The sequence below is a fragment of the Ursus maritimus genome, unplaced genomic scaffold (genome assembly GCF_017311325.1).
Source record: "Ursus maritimus isolate PB19 unplaced genomic scaffold, ASM1731132v1 scaffold_18, whole genome shotgun sequence".
In the NCBI taxonomy this organism is placed as follows: domain Eukaryota; kingdom Metazoa; phylum Chordata; class Mammalia; order Carnivora; family Ursidae; genus Ursus; species Ursus maritimus.
This window is the reverse complement of record NW_024424230.1, coordinates 10,701,046-10,713,301: the sequence shown is the minus strand read 5'-3', so window position 1 is coordinate 10,713,301 and position 12,256 is coordinate 10,701,046.

Genomic DNA, 12,256 nt, shown 5'->3' with positions numbered 1-12,256 from the left:
GCATACACAATAGGTTTGCATTGGAGCTAAGGACTCCGGAGACTAGAGAACTTGAATCTCATATAATAGGCTGCAAGTACAGCTATGCATTATGCAGAGGGAGATATTATTATTATACTAGTTAGCAAATATACTTGCCTCCTTCAGAGAGAGATATTATCTTCATATTCCAAAGCTATTTGCTATATAAACATCCACAAAAAGTTTTAAATACAAACCCTCAGTGTATTTGCTTGTAGGGTTCCAAGATGAAATGAATACCTAGTTAAACATGATTTTCGGGTAAACATTTTAGTGTAAATTGTCTCCTACAGTATTTGTGATACACCTACATTAAAAGTTACTCATCGTTTATCTGAAATCCAAGTTTAAGTGCGCATCCTCTACATTTATTTACCAAAATGGCTCTTACAGCTGTTTGAAAGACATCTCAAAATGTCGGAGAGCCATGGAGAATTGTTTACCAGCAGGGAGCTGCCGAATTTTTTTGTTTTTGTGACTTTTCCTCCAAGGCAGGCCTCAGTTGCTAACCTGAGAAGATACCAGGATAGAAATTCCACCATCTCTCTGGACTGAGGAAAATCAGAAAAAGAGCCCAGGCAGGCTAGAGAGAGATAAGAATATCCAAGAGAAGGGAGAACCAGAGAAAGGTGTTCCAAATGTCTATGAAAAGATTCAAAAAATTCTCAGTCTTGTCCCCAAACTATGCATGCACAGGAGAGACCCAAAACACCACATTAAAAAAATGCCAAAGTGAGATTTGATCTACTGCTCACAGAAGATGAAATAGCTTTAAGTCTGACTCTAACAAGACTGACTGCTAAAAGAGAAACCCCAACATGCTCCAGCCGATTGGAAACCAGAGTCTAAACAACATACAATTACAATGCCCAGGGTACAACCTAAAAGCATTCAGTAATCAATAAATTAAGAATAAAAAGGATATCTCGACCTTTTCTCAAGAAAAAAATCAAAATATGCCAAAGCTTGATTACTTAGATGTAGCTATCAGAAAACAAAAAACAAAGAAACAAATGAAAAAAATCCTCAAAACAACTCCTACAACCATGCTCTTTGAAGCAAAAAAGAAAACATACAAAATAAACGAAAAGAAATCTCGCAAGAGAAAATAAAAACAATTCTGGAATGAAAACTAGAAGTTTGGATTTAAAAATATAATAGATGGGCTTAATAGCAGAATAGAAATAACAAAAACATCAGGGACTTCAAAACTGAATAAATTATGCACTTTGAGAGGCACAAAGAAAAAAAAAGCAAAGAAGGAAAGACTTCAGAAACTCTGGGACAAAAGTTCTAACAAATGAGCAATTGCAGCAAGCCTCAAGGGGTGAGGAATTGGAACAAAACAGTATTTGAAGAAAAATGGCTGAAGTTTTCCAAAATTAGGGAAAAATATAAATTAAGAGTAAAGACTGGTAAGAGTAAATTCAAAGTGAACCAAGCATAGACATGTCATGATCAAACTGGTGAAAATCCAAAGATAATGAAAGTATCTGGAAAGAAGCAAGAGGAAGAAGGGCAGAATACCAGAAGAAAGCTTTTGGGAAAAGTTAAGTGGATACAAAATGCCAAGTATCTGGGTAAATACAAAGGATTATCCATTTCCCTCTTAAGTTGTTTAAAATGTACATGATAATTTAAAGCAAAATTCTAGTCTAGTAGGAATTAAGGAGGGCCTGTGATGTGATGAGCACTGGGTGTCATACTCAAATGATGAATCATTGAACACTACATCGGAAACTAATGAAGTACTATGTGTTGGCTAATTGAATTTAAATAAAAAAGTTGCATACTACACAGAAAAAAAAAGTTCTAGTGTTGGGATTCATGGTTTTAGCTCTGACATGTAAAGAGCTTGGAAATTGTCACTCTCATTATTGCAAGAGAAAGCTGGAAAAACTATAAATAATGACTGTCTTGGACCCATCAAAGAACTGAGGTTTCTGGGGAAAATGCTACCCTGAAGTCTTGAAAGACAGGAGCATCCAAGATAGACACAAGTAAAATCAGCTTGCCTAGAGCAGAAGCCACTTACGGCCTAAATTGATAGGAATACTTAAATGGCCGTTGTGGTGAACTGCTGGAGGCTGGGTGTGGACTATCGGGAAGGTGAAAAGTACTTGGGGACCACATCCTAGGAGGGTCCCAACACTTTTTTTGGCTTTACCTCCAGTAGCAATCAACCATGTCCTTCCAGTGAAAATACAAGAAAGATTCTTTCATACTTCTGGAAGGAGGAAGGAAAAAGTAATCATTATTAAATACAAATCCAATATTAGAGTTGGCAACATGATCATGTTTCTAATACAACTAGCCAATCAGGCAGAAAATCAATAAAAATACATACAACCTCAACAGCACTATCAACCAACTCATCAATTTGACATTTATAGAATATTTCACCCAACAGAAAGCACTCTTCTCACATAGACTATTCACTGACATAGTACACATTTTGGACCTTAAAACACAACTAAACATGTAAAATTACATAAATGACACAAACTATTCTAAGATAACAGTGGAATTAAATGCACTCAAAAGAAAGACAGCTGTAAAATCTGCAAGTATTTGGGAAATAATGTACTTCAGATGACACATTTGTGAAAGATTTGAGAGAAATTTGAGTATCTTTAAAACAAAAATGTCATTAATGAAAATGTTTGGGATGCAGTGAAATAAATGTTTAGAGAGGAATTTATAACACTAAATGCATGCATTATGAAGGATATAAAATAAATAATCTAGAATTCTAGCTTCAGAAACTATAGAAAAAAAATCACTTCTAAAGCAAGATGAAGAAAAATAATAAAAGAGCAAAAACCAATGAAATTGAAAACAGGGAAATGGAGAAAAGTCAATGAAGCCAAAAGATGATTCTTTGAAAACGTCAACTGATAAACTTCTAGTGGACTAAATGAAGGAGATGGGAGAGGAGGGGAGTGACACTAGTCCCATGGTCATTAATTAATAAAGGAATACTCCATGCTCACAATTTTGACAATTGGATGAAATAATATAATTTTTTAAAAGATACAAACTACTAAAACTCACAAAGAAATAGGCTGATAGCTATTAAAGAAGTTGAATCCATAAATAACCTTTCCAAAACAAAACACAAAGCCCAGATGTATTCACAGATCAATTCTACCAAACATCTAAGGAATATATATTACCAATTTTATATAATCCATACCAGAAAATAAAAGCAGCAAGAATACATCCTAACTCATTATGAATGCACATTAACCTAATATCAAAATCAGATAACTATTACTAGAAAATAAGACCATAATCCAGTATCTCTCATAAGCATGGATAGAAATATCTTAACATATTAGCAAATTAAATCCAACATGCCTAAAAAGAATTAGACATCATAACTTGGTGTGTCTTATTCCAGCTACACATAGCAAATTAAATATTTGAAAATCAATCAAGGTAATCCATTATATCAAAAACCTAAAGAATATAAATTATTTAATCATATGAAGTGAGACAGAATAAGTATTTGACAAGATCCTTATCTGCTTATAATTCAAAATAAATTACAGCAATCTAGGAATAAAGAGGAACCACCAATTTGATAAAGAATTCTAAAAACACCTAGGGCTAAAACATAGTAAATAGTGAGAAATTGGATGCTTTCTCCCTAAGATTAAGGTCAAGGCAAGAAAGTCTTTTTCACCATTTCTGTTCAACCTTATACTGGAAATTCTAGCCAGTGCAATAAAAATATAAGAAATGAAACTTCTGAGAAGTAATTTTCAAAAAATTTTTTGATAACAGGATGATCTACGTAGAAACCTGAAGAGAATTTACACCAAAACTCCTGGAATTGAAGATAGCACATATCAGTGTACAACATTAAAATACAAAAGTGGATTACTTTCTAATATACCAGTTATGAACAACTGTCATGTGAAATTTTTACAAAGACATCACTTGGCATAGCACTAAAAAAATTAGGTATAAATTGAACACAATATGTACTGAATTATATGTTGGAATAGCAACATTGATGAAAGAAATGAAAGAACTAAGTAAATGGGGAAATATTCTTTGCAAATGCACTGAATTGGAAGATTCCATATTGTTTGGATATCAGTTCTTTCCTACTTGATCTATAGATTCAATTCAATCCCAGTCAAAATCACAGCAAGTTATTTTGTAGACACACAAATTTAAATGGAAAGCATAAGATCTTGTATAGCTGACACAAAAAATGAAGAACAAACATGGAGGACACAGAGCGTATGATTTAATGGCTGCCTATAAAGCCTCAGTAATCAGGAAAAGGGTGTTGGCAAAATAATAGATGGTAGACTAGAGAGTCCAGAAGAGACACAGATATAGTTTACTAGTTTTGACATACAAACGAAATTCAATGGTGAAATGATAATTTAAAATAAATGATTCTCGAACAATTAAACATCCATATGCCAAAAAATTAAACTTGACACATACCTTACACCTTCACAAGAATGTAAAATAGAGCATACATATAAACGTAAAATGCAAAACTATAAGAACACGTATCACACTAAATAGCATGTACAGATGGCAAACAAGCCACAAAACGATTTTTCATCAGGGAAACATAATAAGGTATTACGATGCACCTGACAGGCAATAATAAGAATAAGAAGAAGAAGAAGAAGAAGAAGAATAAAGCTGGTGAATATGTAGAGCAACAGAAAGTCTCATTGATCATTGATGGGAATTCAAAATGGTGGAACCACACTGCAAGACACTTCAGTAGTTCCCTACAAAAATAATCATGGTCTTACCATCTCACCCAGCAATCATATTTTTAGGTATTTATCCAAGTGATTTGAAAACTTATGTTCACACAAATACTTGCATGTTAATGTTTGTTGCAACTCCATTCAGAAGCAACCAAGATGTTCTTAGAGGTAAAAGGATTAAAAAAAATCTGTGGCAAATCAAGGAGTGGAATGCTATTCTGGCTTAAAAAAAAAGAATATACTATAAAGCAATGGAAACTATAGTTGAATCTTAAGTGCACACTGCTAGGTAACGGAAGCTAGTCTGGAAAGGCTCCGTACTGTATAATGCAATTTATATTTTTGAAAAGGCATAACTATGGAGAAAGTCAACAAATCAATGGTTTCTTATAGTTTTTGCGGGGGAGGGTTGAATACATGTAATGTAGGAGATTTTAGAGTGATGGAACTGGTTCGTGTGATACTGTAATGGTGGATACATGACACTTCATTTGTGAAAACCCATTGAGCTCTCGGGCAGGAAGAGTGAATCTTTTGCTATGCAAATAGAAAACCAGTTGAGATGCAGAGACATCAAGCAAATCACAGGATGATGTGCTGACTGTGACAACAAATCAGTTAACTTTATGTATGAAGAACATCCCTGAAGGGGATATGCAAAGGTGTTGACCTAGGCAACTTTTGAAACGTGAAGTCTCTAAGACTAAAGGCAAAAGAAACTGCATTTACCTTGGCCTCCACTTGGTAAAGCTGTTTCACACAGGAGTATAGGTTAACAATACCCATGCTTCTGTGCACACTACTAAAATTAACAGTTAAGAAAATTCATGGTAGGGGCACCTGGGTAGCGCAGTCGTTGGGCGTCTGCCTTCGGCTCAGGGCGTGGTCCCGGCGTTCCGGGATCGAGTCCCGCATCGGGCTCCTCGGCTGGGAGCCTGCTTCTTCCTCTCCCTCTCCCCTGCTGTGTTCCCTCTCTCGCTGGCTGTCTCTCTGTCACATAAACAAATAAAAAATCTTTAAAAAAAAAAAAAAAAAAAAAAGAAAATTCATGGTAAGTATGGCAAAAGTACGCCAGAGCCAACTTAGAGATCCCGATGGCCAAAGTTGGAGGAATTTGAGCAGAAAATAAAGAATTATTGGACTATAACAAAGTATAAATATCAATAAATCCATACTAATGTAAGTAGTATAATAAAATATTAAAAGTGACTAAACAAATGAATTAATGGGGCTACACAAATATCCATGCAGAAGAACTCCAAATAATATATACAAACACTCCAGCCTCACGGAGGTGGTGCATAAATCCCCACTAACAGTGGGGTGTGCCTAATGACTTTCTTTCAGAGGATGTAGTATGAAAAGTGGAGAAAGATTTTTTTTTTTTTGGAGAGAAATTTAAATTTATTGACACTTGTTTTATTGTTTAGAATATGATCTCTAGTAAAGATTTCTTGTGCTCCTAAAAATGTGATTTTTCTCTGGTTATTGAGGGCAAAAGTCAATTAATTTGCCTAATACTGTTATAAAAAGCATTGATACTATAATAGATATTTTCACCTAATTTCTCTACAAATATTGAATGACGAAAATTAATATTTCCAATTACAAATAAAGATTCTATTTCTTCTCTCAGTTTTTTTCTTTAGTTCTTATTTTGTGAGATTCCAAGCTATGCTATTAGGTCCATTTCTACTTAGGTTTTATTTATCTTCTTGATACACTGTCCTTTTAATATAATAAAATACCAGTTTAATCACTGGTAATATTAGAATCTACACTTTCTGAAATTTATATAGCCACTAGAGCTTCTATAATACTATAACCATTTGGTCAAATTTGACCTACCTTCTGTTTTGAAAATAAATTTTCTCCTTCTCCCTCTGCCCCTGCCCCTCCCCACTTGCTCACATCCATGCGCACATTCTCTCGCTCTCAAATAGATCTTTAAAATCTTAAACTTCAAAACCTTTAAAAAAAATGTTTTAAAAAAATGGGCCAAAGACTTAACACAGATGGCAAATAAGCTTATTAAATGATATTCCAAATCATATGTCATCAGTGAAATGCAAACTAAAATGTGATAGTACTATATACCTATTAGAATGACTAAAATCTAGAACACCGACACCACCAAATGCTGGTGAGATTGTGGAACACAGGAACTCTCATTCACTGCAATGGAAATTCAAAATGGTACAGTCCCTTTGGAAGACAGTTTGAAAGTTGGTTAAAAAACAAACCATACTCTTACTATTTGGTCCAGCAGTTGTGCTCCTTGGTATTTACTCAAAGAAACTATAAACTTCTGTCCACACAAAAATATATGCTTGGATGTTTATAGCCAACTTATTCATAATTGCCTAAACTTGGATACAAACAAGATCTCTTTCACTAAGAGAATGGATAAAATGGGATATATCCAGATAATGGAATGTTACTCAGTTTTAAAAGAAATGAGCTATCAAGTCATGAAAATCCATGAAGAACCTTAAATGTATGTTACTAAGTGAAGGAAATCAATCCGAAAAGGCTACATACTGTGCAATTCTAACTATATGACATCCTAGAAGAGGCAAAACTATGAAAACAGTAATAAAAAAAAAAAAAATCAGTGTTGCCAGATACTGAGAAAGAGGAATGAACAGGCAGAGAATTTTAGGCAGTGTGAAAATACTCTGTATCATACTACAGTGATGACTACGTGTCACGATACATTTGTTCAAACCCATAGAATTACAAGATCAAGAGTGAACTGCATGGAAACTATGGACTTTGGGTGATTATGTGTCAATGTAGGTTCATCAACTGCAACAAATATTAACACTTTGGTGAGGAATATAAATAATAATGGGGAAGATTAGGGATGTGTAGGGGCAGGAGGGGATACGGGGAATATCTATCTTTTAAATTTTTCTGGGAAACTAAAACTGTTCTAAAAATGAAGCTTTAAAAGATATTTTCATATCATCCTTATTTTGAAGGACATTTATGTTTATTAGGATTCTAGATCATATTTTCCTTTTACCACTATAAAGGTGTTAATATTTTAGAGTTTTTTGGAGATAAAAAAGGCAAGTAAAAATAGAATTGCAATGTTTTTAGTAAGTGAAATATCACATATACACACAAACTTCTTTATTGGAAGTATACCATGTGGTCTTCTAAATAACATTAGGAGTATCTGAAAAATCTTTCGTAATAAGCTAGTACCGAAATGAACTTTAAGGGAGAAACTTGGCAAGCAATGAAGGTTAGAGTTGATATTTTAAGTAGCAAAAATCTCTAAGGTATTCAAGTGAGGGGGAAAAAGAAAGGACATATTCAGAAAAAATTCACATGGCTCCGTTTGAAGCATAAAGTTCAAAAGAGCAATGACAAGAGACCTGTCTGCTACATATACTAAAGATTTTAAACACTCACCTGAACATGGCAAGGATTCACTAAAGAATGTAAACAGCTTTGAATATATTAGGCTTTCATTTTTAATGGATTTTGTGGGTGACAGATTTAATAAGGTTAAATTTAAGGTAGGCACACTGAAGAAAGGGATTGCAGTAAGGAAATTGCTAGAGTTATCTGAACAGAGATAACCAAAGTTTAAAACAGCACAGATTATGGAGAATGCATACAAATTAATATGATGTCATCAGGTATCAAATATACAGAAGAGTGAAAGAGATAGAGGGAGATAAATCTACAATGGTGCGCACATTTGTGGCCTGTAGGACTTGACATATGGGGGTGCTAGTCAGTGAGATGGAGATCAACAAAGTACAGCAGAGGGAGGAAAATAACTTTATGCAGAGTCCATTAAAACCTGCTGTTCCTATTTATAGGCAACTGAACATGTAGATCTGAAGCTCAGAAAAGCTATCTGGATGGCAGAAGTGTGCTTGGAGCATACATCGTGGTCACCAAAATCTTTGGCATCATGAGATCCCATAAGGAAGAGTGAGAAGTCATCCAAGGGGGGATAAAACCCTAAGAAACACTAGCATTTCTGATACAGTCACAAGAGACGCCTGCAAAGCATTCTGAGAACGATCAGCCAAAGAGACAGAGTTAAAGGAGAGGGTTGTCCTGAAAGCCGAAGGAAGAGTGTTTCAAAGAACAAATCAGCATTGACAAAAGAGCAAAGTCAAGATCTTTGAACCTGTGGAGACGGTTTTACAAGGGGGTATAGAGAACTATAAGATACCTTGCTACCTAGAGATGAATCTGGTTCAAAGAATAGATGAGTTCTTTTGATCTGGGAAAATTCCTTAAGCCTGTACCTTAGTTTCCTCATTTGTAAAATTATTATAGAAATAGAAAAAAATTCCAGGTAGGTTAACGCAAACAGCTCATATATGTAAAATGTTTAAGCAATACCTAATCAATAGTGTGTGTTATATATGTATTTGCTATAATCTGAATTTTTGTTTCCCCCTTGGATCTACTGCTGTGATTGGGGAAATTTTTTTTTTTTTTTTTTTTGGCTAAAATCATAGAAATCCATTTCTCTATAACTTATAATTTTAATGTTTTTGAAATTTGTTTGAATACATACACTATAATCCGTGTCATATCCTTGAATGTTAATAGTACTGACTCCTATCATAGCACACCAGGATGCTTTGGGAGGAAGTACAATTACCAAATGTGACTGGAGTTTATTACTGCCAGAGAATGTGCCAGATTTCCTCTTATCTCTCCAAACCATGCGCCCTAGGTACAGCTAGACTAGGTGGTTAATCCCTATGCCACAGATAATTACAGGATAGATTTTGTGGTAATTGAGGGGGTTGGTGCTGGACCACTTAACCTTTGAAGAAGTGGGTTTCCTCTGAGCTGCGCTTGGGAAGATATGTTCTGTATCCTTTAAGGATCTCCCAGTTTGACTAATTCCACCTTCATTGCATTATGCCAATGACATGAAATGGGCCACAGTTGTTGAGTGGGTATATTGAAACTCACGTAACTTTATCTATCAAGAGGTTACTGATGACAGTGTAGGAGCAATTTGAGTGGAATAGTCAGATAAAAAGCAACAGTGCAATGGTTTTTGGAAAGCTGAGAAGCAAAAACAGTGTGTATAGCCTGTTGGTGAAAGGAATGGTGATATCACGTAGAAAACTGGCAAGTGATATATGATTGAAGGGAAGTTCCCTTTAGTAAGAAAAGGATCTTTACAACGGGGGGGGGGGGGATTTAAATTCTGATGAGAAAATGTGAAGAGAGAAAAAAGAGAGGAGGAAGAGTAATTTAGAGAAGTCTCTAGGAAGAAAATTAAGACTGAGATCTCGACTAAGGGATGAACATTAGACTCAAGGAATGACCTCACACAATATAACATACAGGACTCAGGAATAGCAGACCCTAGAGAATACAAAGTTCTTACTTTTGACAGAAATTGTTCTAAATCCCCAGCTTGGCTTTAATCACTTTCTGCTCATTTTACAAATGAGTTAACCGAAGTGTGGAAGACATAATACCTGAGGTAATACAGCAAATGTGAAATGGAGCCCTGGTTTGAAATCAGACAGATGAGCTCCCAAACCCTCCTTTTGCTTTTATCCTGGATTAAAAACTGATGAATACAGGTAGATAGAAAATAGAAACGGAAGAATATGAACACAAAATATGGAGATACAGACAAGAAATTGAATGCACTGATAACCCTCTCTTCCTGATGATTTATACATTACCCGCAATATAGGAGGCCCTGGTTACTGAGTTTAAGGCAAGATACTAAAATAAGTGATCTTAAGGTGGGTATTCAGATTGATAGAGATACAATTATTATTAGTTTAAAAAAAAAAGGAAATGATGTCAAGAGCCTTGAAGATATTAGCCAGGGAATCAATAAAATACTGGGTCAGAAAATTTCCTGAATAGGAAATTGAAAGAAAACCAATAAAAGATCCAGAACATACATCAAGAGCAGTCCTTACTGTTAAACATTTGGCTCAAATGAACCAGTGATAGAGGAGCTGAAATAGGGATTGTGTTCAGAAGTGAGACAACTCCTGCAAATGTGGTCAGGAGAGTGGTCGTGTGAAGAGGAATGAAAGTCTGGATAAAAGAATGTCATATCTACTGTGGTTATTGTAAATAGAATGTCGGTGAGCCAAGAGTCTTTTTATTTTACTAATAATGTTGTTGGTGCTATGTATTTGCAAATTTTAGTATATTCAAATATTTATTTTCAAAAGTATTTTTCATTACCATTTTTATGTCTAAGAAAAATTCACTATCCTAATAGAAACATTCATTTCTCTCCTAATGTATAAACTTCCTTTCACATAGTCCTTATGCCATATGAAGTTTATTTTTTCATTTAAGGAAAAATTTTCATAGTATAGACAATATTCTAAACTCAATTTAATCAATTATTCAATTAACACCCTTACCTCCAAACTCCAGATTTGTGGGAAGTTTGCATTCACATATCAAAGTCCCACACCCTTTCCTTAACAATGTTCTACTCCCTTTTCTCCCCCCACCCCCAAATATTTTATTTGAGAGAGAGTGAGAGCACAGAGAGAGTGAGAAGCAGACTCCCAGCTGAGCAGAGCCTGATGTGGGGCACGATCCCACGACCCTGAGATCATGACCTGAGCTGAAGCAGACATTTGACTGACTGAGACATCCAGGCGCCCCCTCTACTCCCTTTCTGATACTCACTTTTGGGGAAGAGGATGAAAAACAAGGAGCGGAAGTGCCCCAGCTGCTGCATCCTGGAGCAGACCCACATTACCCATAGACCCGCAGTGGAAACAACTGTCCATCCTGCCAAGGTCAAGGTCACTTCAACTCTTGCCAAACCGCAGAGGCACACATTAAAATACATACTTGTGGTTTGAAAGTAGCGAGTGTTGGGATGGGGCGTTGCTATTTGGCATGCAGCATTATTGAAGATAAAACGGATACATTTGTTAACAAAAGTATTGAAGCTAATCAGAAAAAAAAAAAGGTAAGAATTTGGAATAGGTGATATTTACTTCGGGACAGAATTCAGGTTAGGAAACTAATATAGGAGACCAGAAAAGTAGTTTCTTGCTTGTTCAATAAATTCCTAATGGTACATATTTTATCTTGCAGTTCTATATTCTTTTGATGTTTATATATAGATTCTGAAGCTTGTTAAAACCGTTTTCATGTATTCTTGTCTACCTTTTCTTCTATTGGACATGGGCTTCTTATGACCTCCTATTCTGCTAGTTCCAAAATCTTGATCATGTGTGGATCTGCATGTACTAGTTTTTATCCTGATGATCTGTCATTGTTTCTTTTTTTTAAATATATCTAGCAAAAAAAAAAAAATTCTTTTCTGCCAGGATTTCTGTATAAAAGCACCATAAGAAATCCAAATGGTATCTTCTGCTAGCGTTAGTCCTCTTCATTCTTTCAGACATCTAGAATAAGCAGCTGATTGTCTCCATCCAAGCAGAGATGGATCTGGGGTTAGAGTTTGGATGGATTTTAATATGATTCTGTCAGCT